Source organism: Neolamprologus brichardi, chromosome 7, assembly GCF_056152115.1.
Source record: "Neolamprologus brichardi isolate AB-2024 chromosome 7, ASM5615211v1, whole genome shotgun sequence".
Classification (NCBI taxonomy): Eukaryota; Metazoa; Chordata; class Actinopteri; order Cichliformes; family Cichlidae; genus Neolamprologus; species Neolamprologus brichardi.
The window spans coordinates 5243915-5267213 of record NC_142110.1 but is presented as its reverse complement, the minus strand read 5'-3'; the positions used below and the strand labels follow the sequence as shown (position 1 = coordinate 5267213).

The 23299-nt window shown below is 38.5% G+C and overlaps 1 protein-coding gene across 2 annotated transcripts in view; it reads right to left on the bottom strand.

The window, feature by feature from the left end:
- Positions 1-23299, bottom strand: part of osbpl5 (oxysterol binding protein-like 5) — a 51724-nt gene that overhangs the window by 25498 nt on the left and 2927 nt on the right. For both annotated transcript variants that reach the window (XM_087842929.1, XM_087842931.1), the window contains exon 2: positions 15601-15662. The gene's annotated coding sequence lies outside the window, so the exon portion shown is untranslated. The remainder of the gene's footprint in view (positions 1-15600; positions 15663-23299) is intronic.

The following is a 23299-nucleotide window of genomic DNA, read 5'->3' as shown; positions in this document are numbered from 1 at the left end:
AATGCCACTGTGCATGGCAGTGACAAGCAGTTCACACTGTGTATTGTCAGAGTAAATGACAGATGGAAGCCTCAAGAAAGTTCAGTTAGTCTGACCACAGACATCTACTGTGTCCAGCCACACAAACGCTATTCTTATTTTCCCCATTTCAAAAACACAGCTTCATCAGTCCTTCCCTAGATATCCACAAAGAATTATCTTCTAAACAGTTGCACATTTCCACCCACAAAAAGGGACAAATGCAGCAACTGCACATGTGTACAGGATCAAGCTGTAGCTTCAAGTCGTTGTAGTGCTGTTGTTAATTTATAGCAGTGAGTGGATGAGTCATACTTACAGACCACCTAGCCCACATAAAGAAAACACACACACACACACACACACACGAATCTATACGGGTGTACACATGCTGCATGCATGCCCTGTTGTCGCCACCACTGAGCTCAGAAACTATTGACAAGTTGCAAACTATTCTTAGCACGTTATTAACGGCTGCCGAGGGTCACAGCAGTTTCCAGAAAGATCGTTATACTCGACCAAAGAGATGTCGAGCTGATCGTAGCGAATCAGAGCGGACTGTAAAACAGGCAGAGCGGAACCACCTGGGTCTGTCTGAGCAGCTACACTCTGTCCCACTCAGATCAATATAATCCCATTCATTTTCTCTCAGTATGCAAACACATACAGTAGACTCCCCACCTACATAGCGGTCTCGCCTACAAGCCTCCAATTACACCACTGAAGAACAACAGATTATATAAAATTCATTCAGAGAATGTTTTCACAGACTGATTCATCTTTAACTCTCCCACGTTATTCCGCTGCGATTAGACAGATGCAGGTGCAACAGGAGAAAATGTACATATAGGTATTACAGACTCCACCGATTCACCTGAATCTATAAAAATGAGTAAAACTGGAAATTAGATTAAGTGCTGGAGAACTACCTGAGGACCTCCCGCTACAAGTGCATTCTCGCACATATTAAAAACACAAAAGCATTCACATCCGTGTGCTCGTCAAACCACTCCCTACTTCCCTCTATTGCCTATTCTGCACCACTGACTCATTCCTTCAACCTCTTGACTCCCTGCTGCTTTCTAATCATGCAATCTCTTCTACTCACTTTTTTCCCCACCTTTGCATCATCGCTCAAAAAAGCAGGTATGAATGAGCAAGACATGACACAGAAGAAGATCAATTCAACAAGAAGCTTTTTTTGTCCTTGTGGGTCAGAGCTATAAATAGCTAATGTTTTGCTGCAGTGCATGCGTGCATATGTAGTACACCGCTGAACCCTGAGTGGGGTGCAGACTGCATGGAAAAGAGCTTGAAGCTTGAGCATTACACAACAGCAAAACACAATGGCCTGCCAAGCTGCACGGTGATGGACACACACACAGTATTAATACCACTTACAGTACATCCCCGAGTCAGACTAACATGTAGGCAGACATGAATACTGACAGGACAAACCAATCGCAGCTAGCTGTCACTGTTGCAGGGAAGGATTAGTTAGGAAAAAGACTTGAGTATGAGGACAGTGGCAGAGCAGACGGAGCATGGGTGTGGCATCCTTGCATGCTTAATGTGTTTGTTCATGTAACCCTGTCAGTGAGGCATATATGAGACAGTAGTGCTAATGTGTGTTTCTTGAATGAAGCAAGTTAAAAAAGAGAGAGAGAGAGAGAGGCTACGCATACGTGACTGCATGCGCGCCTGCCTTGCTGCTGCAAACTAAAGGGAGGATTACATCTGCACATGATGTAGTGCCAAAGGAGAGATAAAAGGCTCCTCTCCAACAAGCAACTCCAGCACTAACGCTGACGCACTGTGAATTACACAAAACACCCAAATAAGTTAGGAAAAGCATTCTTTTCATTCACTTGTATAAAAAGACCAAAACACTGACCGTATTTATTCTTTAGAAGGTTCCAGTAAGGGCCAGCATATGATCTCTCAGACCCCTTTAAGACACTCTATCTGAACACAGCAGGAATCAAAGCGTTTATAGTTGTTCTGAGAAGCAGTTGGAACGAGTCTAGTGAGGTTGGAGTATTCTTCAAAGGGCATTTATACAATACTAATAATCACTGGGGTTCTCAAGTTACTTCTGGCACAATAACAAAAGTTTACAGAACACATATCAAAACTTCTTTCAATAACAATTTTAAAAACATTGAAGGAAATTATTACTAAATTCCCTATAAAAAATAACAACAAACAAACAAGTGCATTGGGTAGATCTGCCCACTGCCTTCTCAGTGGAAAGAAAGAATGCTTCACTTTATTGTCATTGATATTTACTTTTAAAAGTGCAATACTGTAATTTTCTGCTGCTCATTCCTGTGCAATATCCCATCTGCCCTCCCGTCATATTTCTTTTCAAGATTTTCTTATTTAAACACTAGTGTACATATATTTATATTTATAGATACATATATATTTAGCCATCTTTTCTCTTTTACCATGTCTCTCTAATATTTTGCTCCTTACTATTTTTCTATTTTATTTTATTTTATTATATTTTCGCCTACTGTATCATGCTGCTGAGTGACTGCTGCTCGTCAAACACATTTCATTGCAATGTTGACCCTGTGCTAACTTGCACATGACAAATAAAACTGAAAACTGAAAATGCAAGGGTTTTTTTGTTTTTCTTTTGGGTTTTTTTGTGCGTACACACAGACACACGCACGCATTTGCCATTTACACCGAATGCTCGTTTTATTTTACAGTAAGCTCACCCACTGCTGGTGCACTTCCCTAGTCCACTTCTCTATTCTCATTTCACTTTTTTTCCCTCTTTAGTCAACAGGTTGGTATACTTACAAAAAAAAAATCCATGTCAAAACCAAAATAAGAAGACCAAATAAACACCCTCCCAAATGTAACTGAAAAGAATGACAGGAAGAAAACAATCCATTAGTCTGGTTGATGAGCACTTACTGCATTTCAGCACAAAATGCTGAGCTCTGATTGACATGCGGGCCAGTTTCCCCTTGCCCTTCAGAAGTACTAATGCCACAAAAATATAAGTGTTGCTTACACTGATACAGTATTTCAGAGACAACAGACAAAATGTCACAGGATCAGAACCCATGAGAATACAAAGGCAAAGGGTTTTCTTCACGCTTAGCCAGTTCTAACCCTTAACTGACCTTCATTATACTTGAACACAGCACGCAGCTCACCTCTTAACACTCACCGCACACAACGCAAAGTTTGCCAGGCTAAGCTAACATGAGGTTCAGTTATCACAAATGCTACACAGGTGCTAGACTAATATTTACACACTAATATCAACATCTGGAAAAGTAAAGCAACAGCACCAGGCCAGTCAATGACACATATTCCAGTGTCATACATTAACCTTAAACTAAGAGAAGGACAGATTAAAAGAAAACAACAACAACAGAAGAGTCTGACCCACAGTTACCTTGTTGAGATGAAAGCACATGAGGCCTGTTTGTTTTTAGTAATCATGCCTGGCAAGGCAGGGGAGTGGAAGACGTATACATGTTCTAACCTGTATGTTATTAATTTGCTCGACTGATATAACAACCATGAATCGCACATAGAAGTCTCAATGTGCTCACACGATGCATTTTCAGAAATTATCTGCTCGGTTTTCCAGTAGCCACACGCTTTGTTTTTTAAGTGACAAGAGATCCTGTGACTTACTTGCAGTTTGAGAGAAATTGTAGTGTTAACTTCTTTTATTATGAACCCGTTATTCTTCAATTAAGAAAGTTACTCAGTTGTCATTCTTAGAAAGAAAACCAGAACTGGCAAAAAAAACTGTATCGGTAGGTCACACTTTGGAAAAAAACTGGAATTCAGAATTAGCCAAGAAAATTGAAACTGGTCCAAGCTCTAGTTTACGGCATGTTAACAAAAAGAGTAAACATTCCCTGAGATAGACTGGTGACGTGTGCAGGATGTAACATACTCTTTGAATATGACAACTGGGATAGGCTCCAGTGTCCTGTGACTCAGAACAAACAGAAGTTAATAAAGTGCATGGATGGATGAATGCAAATACTTCTTGGATAGATTCAGCTTATGCCAGCTACACTGAGAACTGCATGTCACCAGACACAGAGATACACCTTAAATTTCACAACTTAAGAGTGGCCAGTCAACAACACTAGCAGTGAACGCTACATTATTAGAGAAGGAAAAATGTTTCTGAAATTAATAAAATGAAATAGCCAAAATTCAACACAGACACATACAACAGTGGTTCGACCCACTGATGAAGGACAAAACAAGGCTTCTATTTTGGTCCATATAACTTCCAGTAATCGTAAATTGTATTCCAACACCTCAACACACATAAACGCAGAAAGCCAGCATCAAACCAGCTGTTCTTAATATGATGGCACAGATTAAGTCCATACACTCCCCCATCTTTCCATTGCTCTATCCATCCTCCCTTCACTGCCCCCAGCCATGTTAACCGTCATTTTCCTGTAACAACTGGATGACCACGTGACCTAGATATATGAGCCGAACATAACATGCATTGACCTTTTTTTCTTTTACTCCTGCTCAGGGACTGCTCAAAAGGTTTATATTCCTATTATTTGAAAAGAATATGCACAATTTCTCATCCTCAGCCACATCACATGAAAAAGAAACACTGCTTAAAAACCAAGTCATGAAAGATGGTGAGGTATAAGGTCACATTTTGTCCAAATTCATTCTGCATATTCAACAAAAGTGAGAAGAAAAAGTTATTAAAAAAAACTTAAATGTTGCAACGCTTAGATTTAAAAGCGCTCTGTAATTTCCATCCTCAACTACAAGCTGACCCAGATATTTCAGCATCAATCAAGCATGTTTAAAAAAACATATATAATCAGTGGTCAAAAGCTTCACGAACATTTAGAACTTCTTCCTGAATACAAAACACAAGGGTGCCTTAGAAACTCCTGATAACTACACACCGACTCTTTAAACAAACAATTTTAGCTATTGTGTTTAACAGCACATGAGAAAGGTAGAACTACTGCAGGTCTTCTGTCACTGTAGGAAACAAACAGAGACAGTCTAATTTTGTAACTGTGGGAGGATGTGTGGTTTAGTGTTCTATTCTGAGTGCTGTGGGGGTGCTGGCATATTTTAAGGAACTGAAATGGAGAAAATGCCTCCCAACCAGATTTCCCATCTGATCTTACCTTAAATAGGAAAGTCCACTTCGGTCTACAAAAGACTGGGGTGGTCCCTACCCTATTTTAAGCAGCAAGGTGAACAGCTGCACCCTATGGTAGTATTTTATGTGCTTATATTATTCTTCCCGATCACTTCAGTTTATGTTAAGGTCGGGAAAGCTATCAAACATTATAAGTTATTTCCCTGGCCTGCTAAGAAGGGCTAAGGATTTGCCAGTTAGTCAAAGAGTTTCAAATGTTCCCGGTGCTTCAGGTTCGACTGGCAGAACATCAAACCTTCCATGATAAACACAATTTAGAACAGAGGCTTCTGTCATGAAGGAGTAAACAAGACCAGGAGTCCCTACAAACGGGATGGCAGCAAACATCAGAGACTTAAGAAAGATTAACCCAATAGATTTATCTGTAAATTGAAATTGAAACACTTTTTTGGTTTTATCAAAACAACTACAGATCCAAAACATATTCAGTGTGAAAAGTCAGACTCGGGTCAACAATCGCTTTCCACATTTCCATTCTTTTCACAGACGTATTATTCTATAGAAAAATGTAACCCTGTCTTCTTGTTGCTTAGTGTGCATGTGTGTGCATGCACGTGTTTTTAACATGACTGACTAAAAAAATAAATACATTTAAAAAATAATCATCACAATAATTCAAAGAAACGAGGTATCTAAAGAACACTAACTAGCAGTTATTTCTTTTCAGAAACTCCAGACTGACATTACACAAAAACAATTGCAGCTTTTGTTTTTGCTTTCACAGAATAAGTCTGACTAAGAAAGCAGGCCCTAAGACAACACACTGGAGCCATATTTGACCTGGCAGACAGATCAAGCCAGCTGGCTCCATATATGCTGGATCCAGGCCAGGGGATGCAGTGTGTGAGAAGTAGCTTTAGGCCAGCCTAGCCAGACTGAGTTGATGGAGAGAGAAAAAAATGTGGACATCAACAAGCATGCAAACGTATATGGACATGTGCATGTAAACAGAGGGCCTAGCTTACTATTTCAACTGTCAGACGACCTCAATAATTGACTGTGACGTGCTGCAGTCTTGACTTTGACTTGGTCTGACACACTCTCCCTTGCTTTCTTTTTTCAGATGTTCCTCCTCTTGAAGCTCATGTACAATGCTGCTTTAGCATGATTAAGGATGTTGTTGGTGACGGTGAGACTAACCTGACATATTAATGGATCTGGAAGTATGTGAAAGTTAACATCTGCAGATTGACACCTCAATAAGGTATGTGCCCCAGCACATACAACACAAACACACTAACAAAATAACTCAAACATGATTAAGGCCGACTAGGAGAGAAGCCACGTGCAAAGATAATGAAGATTTATTTTAAAGAATGAAAGCAATCATAGCATTTTAGAACCGCTAAAAAGGTTCACTTCAAGCCCTCTTTAAGTAGCGTTCAAGTTTTACCGCCTTATGTACAAATCCTTCTGTTCAATCTTGTGCCATTTAGTTTCTGCTGTTTGTAAACACCGAACTTTCACTCATCATACTGTATGCAAAAGTAGCGCATGTATTTTAAGTCCTCTGTGTGTGACCTATTAAAAAAAAAAATACAAATAACTTAAGTGAGAACTACGACTCCACATCGTAAACGCCCAACAAGCAGTGTTGAAAGGTTACTTTTAAAATGTATTCCACTACAGATTACAGAATACATGCCCCAAAATGTATTCTGTAACGTATTCTGTTACGTTACTCAATGAGAGTAACGTATTCTGAATACTTTGGATTACTTAATATATTATCATGCTGTTTACAACTACATGAATGTACTATTGCTGTGATTTATTACTGTTACTGAAGGTCTGCGGCTCCAAACCGTAGTAAAGGGACCTCTGGCTAATACGTCAGGTTCGTGTCGGGGTTGTAGCCGAAAACTAGCTTTACTTTGTTGTCTGGGTCAACTTTGCCACCGAGAGACAGAGAGAGGCGTTGAAAGGCTGCTCCAACGGAACTTATTGTTTTGGAGAAAAACACGAAAAAAGTGTACAATCGAGTCTTAATAGCTTACTTACAACTGGGCTCGTCAGGCTCTCTTTTTGGCTGCAGTGGTTATTATTATATTTACATGCTTCCAGCTCCCGCTTATGGTCGGTGACAACTCGTACTTTTCCACTCTCCTTTTTCTCCCTCCCTTGCGCTCAAACACATAACAGGTATGGCAGTCCAGTCTCCCTGCAGCATGGACTACACTGCCCATGAAGCTCCATTCTTTAGGGCGATGCCTGTAACACTCTGCCTATTGCCTTCATATTAAATCATTTTTGTGAATAACTTTTAAAAATATTTCTTCACGTCATTATTCGAGCCGCAAGTAGGGGTGACATGGGCCACGAGATTGAGACACAGGCATTAGAGCGTCTTAATGCATGTTTTGTTTGGGGCGTGGAAACCAAAAATAGAGAGGGCACAGCCGAACATATGAAACTGGAAAATACCACCGTGTGAGCCCTTTATATCAGCAAAGTAACTGTATTCTGAATACCACCTTTTAAAACGGTAACTGTAACGGAATACAGTTACTCATATTTTGTATTTTAAATACATAACGGCGGTACATGTATTCCGTTACTCCCCAACACTGCCAACATGGGATTGCATTGGTAATCCACAGATGCTATGTGTATTACCTGTGCCTACGTGTTATAGCTGTGTGTGTTGTCACCATATGGCAGTGTGCATATGGAGCTGGTAATAGGTGCTACTATTGTTGTCTGTGCTGGTGTTGCTACGTTAGCTTGGCCCGTGCTACAGAGAACATCTTTTTAAGTCGTAATAGACAAAGAATCTTTCATCGAGTCAATTAACACTCAACTTCCCAAAACCCCTCTCAGAATAGTCATCAAAGTTCAACAATGAATCCTGCATATCTAGCATAGTTGGGCTGCTAACATGAAACCTGGTGGGTGATGTTTTCAGTCACTGGGAAGATTTGCTTGGGGGAGATACTCTACTGTACTTTACCAGCCTTTGCTAGCAAGAGCCATTTCAGGTTGATACAATGCCAGACTATGTCTGGGAAGAAGACGGGTCAACAGCCTTTTACTTTGAAACTACAGGACCAACCCCAGTTTTAACTGTCCTAATGTCTTAAGATGGAATGCAAAGGCCAAATGCTTTGTTTTTTCCCCCTTCCTAATAAAGCAGGGTGAAATGAGTGAAGTGAAACAATGCTGAATGTTCTTTACCTTGTTGCTAAAGGAGGGATGTCAAACTCATTTTACATCTTTGATCTTAAGTGGTCCAGATCAGTGAAATTCTCCTTTCTGTCAATATCAGTAAGCTAGCTTAATCTCTGAGATATGTTTTGTATAAGAAAAATATGTGCAATTTTAACCTTATATCTCAGTTTTCAACCTAATATAGAAACTGTTGTATTTAAAAAAAAAAAAGAAAAAGAAAAAAGAAATATGTCAGCACAACTCTTTGGGCTTAAATATGGACTGTAATATAATTATAAAGCATGAAGGTTTTGGTAATTCGCAGAAAATAGGCTTTTTAAAAAGTTTTGACCCATTGTAATAAAGATACATTTTTATAGTTGATTATTTTTTCCTGTAATTTAATCTATTACTAAATTCCTTTGGTGTAGTTTGAACAATCATGGGGAGAGAATTTAATTGTAGAGACTGAGCAAGGCAAATTTCACCCCCTGGACCTTATGTTTGACACCCATGGTCTAAAAGCTACAAAAACACTTGAGTGTAGTTAAGTTTAGTGTGCTGTGTGGTAGTAAGTATGATAAAACAAGTAAAAAAGCAATGGGTGCATAATTACTGATAATAAACGGGATATGAAGTACAGACAAAAAAAAAATGACTCCACATATTAACACATATGTATTCTATATTTAATCTAAACTCTGGCTATGGGAAGCCAAGCCTCAGCCACTGCAATCTTATAACCTAGGTCCTGCTTCACATTGTTAAATAAAAACTAAAAAAAAAACAACAAACAAACAAAAACAAAGTCAAAATATGCAGTTCAAATGAGAATGAATTTATTGTCAGTGGCATTCTAATCATATCTGTCCTTGCCTTCTGTTCATTTCCAAGAACTAAAGCCATGAAAAAGCAGTCAGTGTGAGCCAATTTTCTTATCCCTTTGCATCTTGAATTAAATATTACTGCACCACAAATTAGATACAGTCTTTTGCTCTACTTCAACTTGCTGTGGTGAATTAAATGCCCTGCGGCTTTAGAACAGCATTTTTATAGCTTTCCTGTACGAAAAGGTAACGATAAGCTGTAAGAAACCTCAAAAATTAAATGAAGAAAAAAGATAAGCCAGGCTCAGTCGCTAATTTGTGCAAAACAGTGTTCTTTTCTTATCTTGCACTCAAAAAATGTGCACACTAACTTTTTTTTTGGATTCATTTAATGTGTGCATTGGCTAAATTTGCTCTTATCACTGCATGTAATCAATCAGAATCATGCCAACACATATTTATATATAGGAATCTATTTAGCTCAAGCTGTAACATAGAAAAAGTGGTTAATTTTAGTAGCATCAGATTTTTGTTTCCTTTAATTAATGTGTTATTTATAACAACGGCAGAGTTTGTTTTTGAGCCTAAATGAACCTGTGTGATAAATCAGCACAGGTTATGAGCTTGGCTAAGTGTGGTCCTCAGGGGAGACTGTTTCTCTCTGCTGGAGAGACAGAAGGTGTGAGGGGCTGGAACAAAGATGCCTGCCAGCAGAGAGAGGGAGGCTGCGTGGCTTAAGATGTCAAAAGATAACGGATGACAAGGTGTCAGATAGATAACGGTAATGCAAAAAACAACCCAGAGAGCAGATGAGGTCAGAAGCTGATTGCAGATCCCTTGTATTATAATAATCCAAACACCAAATTATGTCTCATACTTTCTGCAATAAATAATCCACTTTCACTGGAATGTCTGTTTTCAACCTGATAAAACTCTCCTTCTTCTGCTGATTTCTTACCAGCTTGGTATGTCATGGCCAAAAGATGAACCGACTGATAGTCAGTACAATAACTAAAAGAAGTGTTAGAGCTACGTGACTTCATCAATGAACAAACAGGAGAAAGCTATATGTACTGCTGTGCAAAAGTCTCAAGCCAAAGAGAAAAAGATGTAGCAATTTATTGAAATGTGCAAACATAAATGGAAATAGCGTGCATAAGGCAAAAACAGAGTTTGTGCAACTCTAACAGACTTGAAAGTCAATATTTGGCACCTTTATTCTTCAACACAGCCGGAACTGTCTTAGGGAAGCTTTACTGTCATTTCTTTTAAGTTGTCTTCAGGAATGGTTCTCCAGACTTCTTGAAGGATATTCCAAAGCTTTTCTTTGGATAGCGGCTTCCTTTTGCTCCATTTTCTGTCAAAATGATCCCGTGCTGGTTCATTAATGTTAACTTCAGGCTCTTGGATGGCTGATTTATTACTAATAGAAAAAGACACAATGGAACACTTTCCAAGTATGCTTTTAGCGCACTGGCAGCATGTTTCCATGGCTCCTTCGAAGGTAAATATAAAGAAATGAAGGGTGGCTTCAGACTTTTGCACAGTAGTGGACACATGAAATAAGAGATTTTGTTTACATCTATGAGCCAACTTTCAGGTATTGCATAATTCCTTTTGCTTCAGGCAAAGCGGTTTTTATGTACTTCCCTGTCCTCTACGATAAAACTAAGAAGCAAACTTGCAACCAAAAAAAACAAACAGTTTTTCTTAAACCTCCAACAGTACAAATGCTGAATGAGAGCACTGTTTAAATTAATCAACACTGAATTTGTTGGAATCATCTTCACAAAACTGAGTTACAAAATCCCTGACCTGCTACCCTCCTCATATCAGCATGGAGCTCCTTTAATTCTTCGTTCCAGCAGTGAGGAACGGTAAAAGAGAACAACAAGCAGAGTTCAAAACAACTTTTACAAGCTGCAAAACTCGTTTTCTGGGACAAAAAAAAAAATGCTGCTTGCAGTTTACTCTGTACTGGACCGCTGGGTGATCTCATATGCATACTGAATGGACAGTGCCACAGCTTGTGGTTTGTAAAGCATTTAATGAGAAGTAATTGGGTCAACCTGCTACAAGTTCCTCCCTTTGTCCAAACAGTCACTTGATAGTCCTGTCACATGAGGAATTAAATTAACATAGTGTAATGAGGGCAGACTACACTTCTGTTCATCCTGCCCAGTATTTAATTGAATTGTACTGAGAGACCAAAAAAAGGAAGAAGAAGAAAAAAGAACAGTGTTGTACAGACGCCATAAATAAAAATGCAATTTACTGTACGAGACCTCATTTAACCAGTTTGTCACGGATAGAAATCCCACATATGACACAAAGGACAGTAAAAAGCAAGACTATGCACATAACTGGAGAAGAACTGCATCATGTTATAGTCAGGAGGTTTGTCCTTTGAAAGACTTCGGGGGAAATCAACAGATGAACACTTCTCACAGATCGTCCATCCACTTTGTTTTCTCGTCTCTCGTCTGTCACATGCCCTCTTTCTGTCTCCCCATCAATCCCACAATAATGAACACTTATGATGCTGGCAGGAGCTCTCAGCTATTCACTGACACAAACAGCCGGAGTACTAATCATATCCTCAAGTCTTTGCTAATGTTTTATAGTAAAACTCTTTACTTCGATAGTTTTACACATGCCTTAATTATGTTTAGCCTTGTAAACAGTTTCTGTTTTATTTGCCAATGTGCAAGAACCTCAGCCCTTAGATTTATAATGGCACTGTAACTGAACTGCGTGCACATAGTGGTGCATCATTTCTGCTCATATTATGCTGTTTCATACCAAGTAGGCCAGCGGTCTCCAACCTTTTTTGCGCCATGGACCGGTTTATGCCCGACAATATTTTCATGGACTGGCCTTTAAGGTGTCGCGGATAAATACAACAAAATAAAACTAGTACTGGTACCGAAAAAAAGAAAATTTATTCATAACACACGTGAAAAGACCAAGGAAAACCGAGTAAACGATAAAAACGATAACAAAATAACGCTGAAAACCGATAAAAACCCTGAAAACTATACATTTCACACCTGAACCTCAACTCTCGCGGCCCGGTACCAAACGACTCACGGACCGGTACCAGTCCGAGGCCCGGGGGTTGGGGGCCGCTGGAGTAGGCAGTTCTTATAGGGCTCCACGTGTCACCAATACTCTGGCCTCTCTCCAAATCACGAGAAGCACAATAAATATACATCACATTTACTGAGTATTGTTCTCATTAACTTAGGTCTTATTTTGTTTATTAAACAAGACTGTCGGGTGCTATTTTCTCTGACTGGTGCTCTACAATAGTCAATGCAGATGCCATTATCAGCTCTCCTTAAATTTATTCTATCTGACAACCAATTTGGATTTTATTTGTTCTTTAATTACTGCAAGGTCAGCTCCTGATTGTATAACTATTCTTTGATGAAATGACTCCAGGCAAACATTGTGTAACACTGAAGCCTACTCTAAGTTAAATTAAGTTGTATTGATCCCTGCAGAGAAATTCATTTGATGCATTTAACCCGTCCTAAGAACTAGGATGAGTTTGGCACCAGGGGACCAACTCTACTTCTCTAAGGTTGTTGAAGAGCACTTTGAAAAAATTAATTTCGCTGATAAAAGGAAAGTCACGCAGGAGACTGAAAAAACAAAACAAACAAGAAAAGAACCCACATGCAAACTACATGTAGAAAGGATCGGCAATGGATGGTGATCAATCTCAGGACCTTCATGTTTTGAAAGGTCAGTGCCAACCACTAAGCCTGTGAACGCTAATGTAGAACATTAAATCAACCATGTTATGCTAAATCCAGTAATTTGTCGCTCAAAGCAGCTTGTTTTTAAGCATTAAGAAAGCCTAAATATTGATTTCATCCCACTGTTAACAATTTCCATATTTTTAAAAAAAAGAAAAACATTAATTGTTATGGTCTTTTGTTATGTGGTTGGAAATTTAGACGATTAGATTTTTGTGTGAAAAATCTAACAGGTTAAATGTGCAGCGTTTGGCATTTCAGTACTTTCCTACAACACATCTTCATCATTCAAGCATAATTAACTTTAGATTTGAACTGACACAGATATTGGATACAGAATATTACAACAGTCTGCCTTCTCTCCACTTGAGTAAACAAAAATGTGATCACCGCCCTGTGTTCAAACTGGTGTGTGTGGAATGACTGAGACAAACAAAGCTGAGGTGGCAGAGTGGAAATGTTGAGAAAATTGCATTCATGCTCCACTTCTATGCCATAAAGAGCTCTTGTGTTTCTCTCCTTGTACACTTTACATCTTTACCCAGTGTGTATTGTGATGCAATCTGGTGTTAAAATGATAATCATATAGTTTATGGATAATTTAGTATCCACAAAAATAGTTGTCAGAAGTAGGAAATGTTAATTCTACTAAATTATGGTGTAAAAGTGGCTGCATGTGAGTTAATAGATTTCAAATCCAAATTGCAACTGGACTCAATACATGCAATTAAACTGCAAAAGAGCCAAGTAAGTATTTATTTTTTTAGTTTAATTGAGTAACTTGGCCCAATCACATCTAATGTAATAATTTCATGTTTGATTACTCTGTATTCTATGCAAGTCACAAAGACAAAAATAGTTGGTACAATTCTAACCAGTCAGTATTTGGTAAGATTATCTTTATTCGTCAACACAGTCTGAACTCTTTTAGGGAAACTTCTTTGCAGTTTCATGAAGGATAAGAAGAAGAATCGCTGCTTTTTGTTCCATTCTCTTAAGAAGTCAACACCACACTGTAGGGCTGTGGTATATCATAATGTCTGTGATAACATGGATACATTTCTACATGATATAAAAGTCCCATTTCACAATATCTATGATATAGCAACACAATTTGATTATTTCCCTAGCATGCCCAACAACACCAGGAATGTCTGACAGCTAAATCCAGGTGTTGCCATGTTTTTGGCTAATAGCTCTTTGGCAATCACCTCACTGTTGCAAAACACTCTTTTCTGCTCGTCAAATTGTGCCATCTTTGGCATTTTTTCACTGAATCAGCTAAAGAAATGGGAACAAATGGGACCACTTTAAAAATTAGAAGAATGTCTGGCTCCTTGAAAGCAAAATATAATGATTGGCTCACATTTTATTGTATTACACTGAATACTGAACTAAAGCGTGACTTTAAAAATGCATATATTTCGCAAGTCAAATCATAATTGTGTTATCTGTGAGAGAAATGGTTAAATATTTTCCCGCTGACTGTTCAGCCATGGAGTAAGCTGCTAGGTACCGGATTTGTCTGGTTAATGTGTAATTTGCTGTTAAAGCACACATGCTCCAAGCACATGCCAACGTAAACAACTTTAGCATGGCTGAATCTCTGAGCTTTTCCGTACTGAACCGAGTTGGCCTCTTTTTATAACTACCACCCTGGGGCTACGCAGACACACAAAGCAGTACCTCTAACCTACATAATGACAACACAATTTCAGCACACTAAAAGTAAAGTAAGATTACTGTGTTGTTATTATTAATATTATTATTCCCACAACATCAAAGTGACATTTTTCACAGTAACAAGGCTACATTTGTTAAGTAAATAAAAATCCACAGTCACCATTTCTAGACAGATGTGCAAAAAAGCTAAGTTAAATCTGTAATTTGTACAGCAAACGTGTACAAAGATATTTTTATTCTTCCAGGAGAGACAAAAATACACAGTGTAATACAGAAGACTGAAAAAAGCCAGTAACTAGTAATTACATCCTGCCTCTGTATAAGAGACCACCATGTTCCCCAGGCAAACTGCCTGTTTTAGGGCTTTGCCCATCTCTCAGAAGTATCCATCTGAGGCCAGCTGTCCTTGTGAAACCTCACTTATTCCCCTCTGAACCAAGCGAATCAGACACACCCTGTAACCTGCTGATCTCACTTCTAACGGTTTCTCTTCTTCTAAAGCCACATGGTGTACAAACTCTAGCGCACACAAACACAGAACAAACACAGACTTTACTGCTCTAGCCAACACTTTGATAATTAACTACAAATAGCTGTAGACAGAAAATATGCTACTTAAATGTAATAAAAACTGGCTGAAACAGAGAGTCTGCTTCACACCTTAAGAGATGTGCCCTACTTCTGCTCAGAAAGTGAGTTATCCCTCCTGGCAACGCTGGGTAAAAATGTGCTCGCATTGGTGTCAGATATTGAAAGCAGGGTGATGGACTGAGGAAATCAGTTCACAAATTTAAGTACAGTTAAAGTACTCAAACACATACAAGCCTGGACTGTAACATGCTAACAGCACATACAAACCATTTGACTAACTGAAGCTAAAACAGATGGCTATCCAATTTAGCTAAGTGTATTCATTACTAAGAAATTAAAGAGTGGGCCAGCAGCTGAAAGCTCAACTTACCTTTCACCTGAGCCCCAGGAGACACCGCATCCAGAAGCTTTTGTTGAATCAGCCTGTCTCACCTGCAGGGATGCAAAAGTTAGAATAAGGTTTCACTTTAACTCACACAGTACAAACGCTCAAACCTGCCTCACCCCCAACGTCTCTCCCGCTAATGCTCCTCCTGGTCACACCACTGTGTTAGAGCCCCACCCCACTCTTTCCCAGTCCTTACTTCAATAAGTCAGAACAAGCCTGCACCTTTAGCTAAAGTTGACTTGTAATACAATTATGAATCAAATTTCTCCCTCAAAAAAGATCAATGAAAAGAAAAGAGTCAATGCTGATACTGTCAATCCCATTTTGTTGGAAAGGAGATTGTGTTTACCAGAACATAAGGAAGTAATACTCAAATGTAGACCGTATTTATGGAGAACTACTTCTGTTACACTAGATAAACACACACCTCAGTAGGATGTGAATCCAGGAAGACGTGAGGCAAGATAGCAGGAATGACTGCAGACAGTTCAATGTCCACATAAGTGAACTTAATTTGATGTTACACATTTACATTCACTCTCATTATTTACAGCTAAAAATTGTGTTTTCACCCTTGAAATCCCTTTTAATCACTTTTCTTGAAAAACCTGTCTATTCACACACAACTGGGACATGTGATAAGCCACAAATCTACAAACGAAAACACACACAAGCATCAGTTTGCAAAGCAGCACTGCACCCCTAATACATGCAATAAAAAACTGAGAAAATGCATGTATCTGTGCAGATTACACCAATGTTAATAGACCTAATGGTAGTGCAACAAGTGAAAAAACAGGGCGGCCAGGAGTGGTGGAATCTGCGCCTTTAAAATCCTGCTGCTTAGCAAACGAGGAAGCCATAACACTTGAGTACATCTAACCTAAATAAGAAGTGAACTGAAAGAGAATCGCTGAGCTAACAGCACTTGAGGGACAAAGACAAAGAGGGGGGCAGTGCAGGAGAGATCAGGTCAAACACACACAGCCAATACAAAAAAAAAGCTGAAAGAAAAATACACAAGGAATGAGTAATTTAGCTTGCCCCCTTTTTTTTGCTTAAAAGACAAGAATCATGAAACGCACAACATGTACAAACAATGCAAACCACAAGTGAAGTACGACACCGTGACCCAGAATGTGTCACGGTTTCAATGGAAGAGTATTTGTTCTCAGGACCAATTCACAGTGCAATAAAGTTAACTGCATAACACATAAAAACTACACTATTACAACTTGGGATTGCACTTAACTCATGACCAAAGGCCAAAAGAAAAGTGTAAAGAACGGACAGTTTATATGCAACACTCTTACTAAAGAGACTCACAGTTTACAATGTACTTCTTTGTTTGGCGCATATCACATTCATACATAGTGGGCCAAATATAAGTCAGAAAGAGAGCAATCACTATCCCTACAATTACAAACAAACAGTGCTGAATAGAATCTAACCAGCAAATTGAATGCCAGTCTTCACAGAAGCAGCTAATTAACATTTATTTTAAGGCATTGTGGGTATGCCAGCATTCATAGCAGAAAGTCAGGCTGGGCTCGTAAGCAATGATAGGAAGGTAACATGTGTAAGAAAGAGATTACAGATGAAAATAATGCAATTGGTGATGGATTTGAACTAAATCAAATGATTGCTGTCTTGCTTTAAACATTTTAAACTAAATATTTGAAACTACATTAAAACACCACAGCAACATTCATGCATTTGTCTATGAAAATCCTCAGTCATCCAGGTCACTGTAATCGAAGGAGCTTGGAAAAGACCTTAACTTGACATTAGAACGGAAGACGCTTCTCAGATAAGAGGTGAAACGTCTTCAAGCAACTTAAAGAAGTCCAGACGCTTTTCTTTCCAAGCTCCTTAGATTCATGCATTTGGTTTTTACAGCACTTCCCTCAGGAAACAACTTTTACACAGTACAGTGATATTAAGCCTCTGTTGTGATTTTAGAAGGGAATATTTTAAATTTTCCTAATGAAAACTGAAAAGATTAACAATGACATAGCTGTCTGCTTTGGCAGCTATGTCAAACTGCCAAACTCAAGTTGCTTAGCAACTTGAATTGAGTTGATTGGTTGATGAGGGGCAAAGATCACTGCAGTGCAAAAAGATGCGAAGCAACAAAATTATTCTGATTCCAGATCCTTTACATTGCACATTAAAAATGTTTGATTCATTGTGTTTATCTTGTAATTTCATAGCACAATTCTGTTGCATGTAACCAGTTCTCCAGATCAGCCCGACTTGCTTCAAATCAATATAAAAATAGGAACAGTGTGAATAATAACTAGACTAGAAATAGGTTTTCCAACTTGATATAGTACTGGCTGTAACATTATAGCCAACCCATGAAACATTAACAATGTCTGCCATTCCAACTGAAAATATTTTATTCATCTTTGCCCAATAAACCAAAGTTCAGGACTTACTGTAACAGCTGTGCTTTAAAACCCTTCACTTCTTCTAGGAGTCTAAAAATCCACTTTTTATCCTGTCACATTGAACTGTCTATCCTGTAACAATCTTGAACAGTTCTTCTGACTTGAGGTCATCATTTTTCTAAAGATTAAATGGATACAAATTGTCCTCACTTGTACTTGTGTTGGTGCTTTTATCACGTCAGACAGCCTTCGTAAGGAAAGCCTCTTATCAGCAGCCTCCTTCAACAACCCTCATCTCTGACCATGCAAACCCACTTAGCTAAACATAAGGCCACGAAGGATTTTGCTGTGACCGTAGCTAGACATCAACAGTCAGATATAAAGTTAGCTTCTGTCTTTTAAGTGAAGTGTCAATTTGACAAAGACTTTCACTTAACGTTGAATTTGAGACTATGATCCATATGAGCATCGGCTAATAGAGGCAGGTATTTAAAAATGTTCTTTGGTATACGGGAACTGTCTGTCCAGTGAAGACAGATAGCACAGATAAACAGAACATAACCTTCTATCAACACATAAAAATCAGTCTGCTGAGACACAGAGACACAAAGTGAGGACTCACTGTCTGTTATGGTCACAATTTTAACTCAATGCAAAATTTGGCTCTGGGTCTAAGGCCACTTAACATCAAGTGTATTCATGTCCCTTAAAGACCAATGTACTAATCGCATGCCCTCCTACTTTGGGGTCTATTGTTTGAGCAGTCTGGTATAAATCGGGGGCATCACAAACTGGAAAAATCACAGTTCAATCCAGCAAAACGGGACCAACAGTGAAGATCAAACTGTCTTTGAATATTGAGCCAAATACGAATATTAGTTGATGGTGATGTTGGGGAAATATGTTAGTATATCTATAAGAATAATGTTTAGTTAAAAACTAAGCAGTCTGTGGGATACTCCCCTTTTGAGTGACTAATCAGTAGGGGTGGGGGAAAAAAAATCGATACTGTGTAGTATCGTGATATTTTGTTTGCTAATAATGTATCGATACAGGGACAGCAGAAATCGATATTTTGTTACAAAAAAAGTTTTTGTGGACTGGAACATGCTCTGACTTCAGAGCGTGTTGATCCTTTTTCTGAGCAAGAATCCTGACATTCCTTCACTGTCCAAATGTGTTTAACTTTTTTTTTGGCAGCAATAAACATGACAGTTTACATGACTAGCTTATTTTAATTTAAGACATGTTTTATTTTAATTAAGTGTAAAACTTTTTTATTTAATGTAAAATTATATTTTGTTTTAATTTACTTTCAAATTCTTCAGTTGCTGAAGGGGCTGCATAGTTTTCATAAACTGCATAGTTCAGAATAGCTATAATTGTACCAGATGGTTGCGTTCAGTTAAGTTGGACTAGACTGTAATACAAACCGTTCAGTTTGTCAACAATAAAACTGAAATGAGAGAAAGACTGAGTGTGAGACTTTGATATTAGAGAAAATGAATATTGATAAAGTTTACCTTTATGTACAGAATCTGAATATCGCAAAATATTTTAAAAAATTGCAATAATATCGTATCGTGCGTTAAGTATTGTGATAATATCGTATCGTAGGATGTATGGTGATTCCCCACCTCTACTAATCAGTCCATCTTTTCTCTGCTCACAAACCGCTAATTTCACAAATAATTGCTTCTTTTTACTACTATAGTAGATGGTCTAGTTTTAAACTCTCGTTCCAACAGTGAAATTCACACTGTTAATAAATGCAAAATTTCTCCCACCAGCAAGTACTTCTCTGACAAAGCCCAATTATTAAAACTTAAATTGTGCTGTGAATGGCAATTCATCCTCACAAGTGAACTGCAGCTGTGGGAGGCCTGGTTTTTAAATGAGAGGCTGTATTCACCACTTTGAGGAAAAGGCTTTAAACACCATAGCAAAGCAGCCTGTTGTACTTTGAGGGCGCCAAATGAGGGATTCCAACACCTTTTATACAGCAGATCGACAGTTATGGTCAAAAGTTTACATACACTCATCAAGGGCATGAATGTTGTGGTAAATTTTTACTTTTAATGACTTCTGTGAACTGTTCTTTTCCAGGGTAGAATGATTATACACTAGGGGCACACGCATAACCATATTTTAGATTTTATCTAATCCACAAAGGGTTAAAAGTTTACATGCACCCCAACTAACAGGAACCTCTGCTAACTGGTCATGGGATATAGGGCTGTGCGATATGACCAAAATCTCATAGCCCGATATAAGACATTTATCGCCCTGGCAACGATATATATCACAAAAATTTTACATTTTCAAGAAATTCTGTGAATCTCGGGCAGCTCAACTTGCCTGAAGTGTTTTCAGCTCAGCGTCGTGTACCTGAAGTCGAGTGTTTTGACAGATGCATGAAACTATACATGTTTAGACATAAGTTGAAACTGCCGTAATTTTCCTTGTGAGTATTTATTACACAGCGTGCTGCAGGGAAAAGCCAGTTTTAAGGTTTAGGTTTTTTAGCTTCTGACGGCTCTTTTTAGCTTCTCATCCGTAAACACTGTGCATACTATTTCACAAGATTCAGTTTATTTTGAAAAACCTCAACAGAACAAGCGGACGGCGGAGCCACGCAATGGTTTTACCGTTGTTGTTGCTAACGACAACGCATAAAAACAGTTGCTTGTCCGTCCGCAGTGTGGTTATATTAAATATAAAACAAAGAGAGAACTTTAAGAAATTATTTCTACAGTGACCATCAAAACGATGAAAACATATTGCCGTAAACAGTTTATTCTGGGACACCACAAAACAAACGATAGCGATATTGTGTGATCTCAAATTCTTGGAAAAGAACACCCCTCATATTTGAAAGTCTGTAGAATAGTAGAATAGTAGGAAAGGCACTTGTTAATGCAAAAATTAGTAGACCAAAGAAAAATATCAACATTTCAGCTGGACATGGTGGATGTGTCACTGTGAAAACGTAAGTATGATTGGAAGACAACACTAATCAATCATTAAATAAAGCCTAAATGTCAAACGTCGCATCAGCAAAAGCTGCTCAATACTTCAGCACAAAAAGCAACTTAATCTGGAATAAAAGAAAAATATTCCCGTACACATAACATGAGTTAGATGGGAGCGTTTATCAATTTAATCTCTGTGCCTTCAACAAAAAGATGAGAGCAAGATTTGTTTACATAAGGACAGAAAAGCGGAAGCAGAGAGGAATGCTAGAAGCAGAGTCACATAAACACTGCAGGGCGTAAGGCAGCACAGATAAAAGCTGCAGCAGGGATCCAACAACCTATGAACAGCATCGATTTTTTTTTCCCTGCGTGACACTCAATCACTGTTGGAAACCACTGTAATGGCATAAATCATACTATTCATGATCAATAGCTTTTAAAGCAATCTCTAAAAGTGGGGTGAATGTTAAAAAGACATTCACCCCAGTGTAGTGTCACTTTAAGACTGAAATCAGATGATGGTCCCGTGTCATGGAAATCACCCATCGTCTCGGACCCAATGTTACTTTGAAAGGTGAAGGCAATGCTTGTTTTGTTGGAGTGACTTGGCATGTTCATCTACAGATGGATGTCACAAGTTTCCATTTAGTGTAACAGAGCCACTTTCCCCCTGTTAACGACTTCATTAGGAAAACAGACGACATAGTAACAGACAGAACGCTAACACTACTGATCCCTAAGGCAAAGCTGTAGAATTACATTAACAGCTATTAATGGATTTGTCTGGCACTAATAAAACGCATGTCATGAAAACACCAGGCAAAAATTCAACACCAATATCATCCTGCCAGCACAGAGGATTGTGATAACCCTATAAAGTGGAATTTGGCAAACTGATGACGTAACCAAGCCTCTCAGCAACACCTCATTTGTAAAAAGAAAAAAAAATGCTGTGTTAAAAGTATGTCCGAAATCTACAACGGCCCTGCGGTAAACTCAACGCAGATGCTTCAGCTTATCCCAGAAAACTACAGATTATCAGCGTCTGACATGGGCAGCGCACAGTGCCAATCGTTTTCAATGACGGAACAAAATCTCCTTACGAGCCCTGCCGCTCAGAAACAGCCGTAAAACAAACGGAGACTTTTAAAAGGATATTGCATCATAGTTGATGTAGCTCATTCACAAAATCAAACAAAAACATTATGAGCGGAAAGTCTGAATAGCAGTAGCTTAATCCATATGGCTGCTTATTATTTAATAACAAAACAGTGAATGTAATCCATGTCAACAAAACACAACAGCATCTATAATGGACACTTATTTTAAATAAATCAAGTTTTACACCCACAATATCCACACAGCACACTGGGCCCTAACCAAAGCTGTCAGCATTTACACAACCACCAACTCCATGTAGTAACCTATAGAGAGGTGGATATTGATTGCAGAGGCACTAGCTGCTGCGAGAATACTCGTTGGCAGTCTGTAGAAAGCTGAGTGGTGGATGTATGGTGTCAAATCTGCTCTAAATACAGACACCTGCTGGTCAGTTTCCTTGGAACAAAGTAAGAAGTCACTTTCTAAGGGTCAGGAGGTCAGTCTCAAATGCTTTACTTCTTTGTGTGTGTTTGTGTTGGATAAATCAAGCAGCCCAGAGTTTTAAAATCCTGGCTGTCGGTTGTTAAATAATATAGCAAAATAATTGGAATGCACTGTTTGATACACAATTCATCAGAAAAGAGAAGAATCTAGTTTTCAGTTCCACATTTAAATGTCATGATCGTGGTTTCACAAGCCTTTGCCTCACTCTGCGGGGTTGATTTCAGATCAACACAAAATGCCATTGTTTCCAGACCTGTAGGGTGTTTTACTCAGTGTTAATATTAGAGGAAATAAAACCATAACTGCAGACATTTACAAATTACAAATTTATAACAGAAGTCCCACTGACTTTTACATAATAATGTCTGAGCAAACAATGTGTGCATCTGGATAAAAGCGTTACCCATGAGGGAATAAGAAGACGTTAAACATTTCTGTGTTTTTCTGGGCTCACATAAATACTTTTTCTTCTGGGAAAAAGTGATATTCTGTGACAAAAATGGCCTGTTTTAAAACATAAATGTCAGCTAGCATCTGTAAAGTAACTTGTGATGAAAAATTCTGCAAGGGAAGAGAATCTTGGAACAATATGAGCTACTAAAAGTGCGTTCGCTCTCTAGGGGCAGAGAGAAAAATTCAGTATGGAGCAGTATTAGCCTAGATTCCCCCAGTAGATGTCGGGGAAAGCATTTAAATCTCAGAGGAACT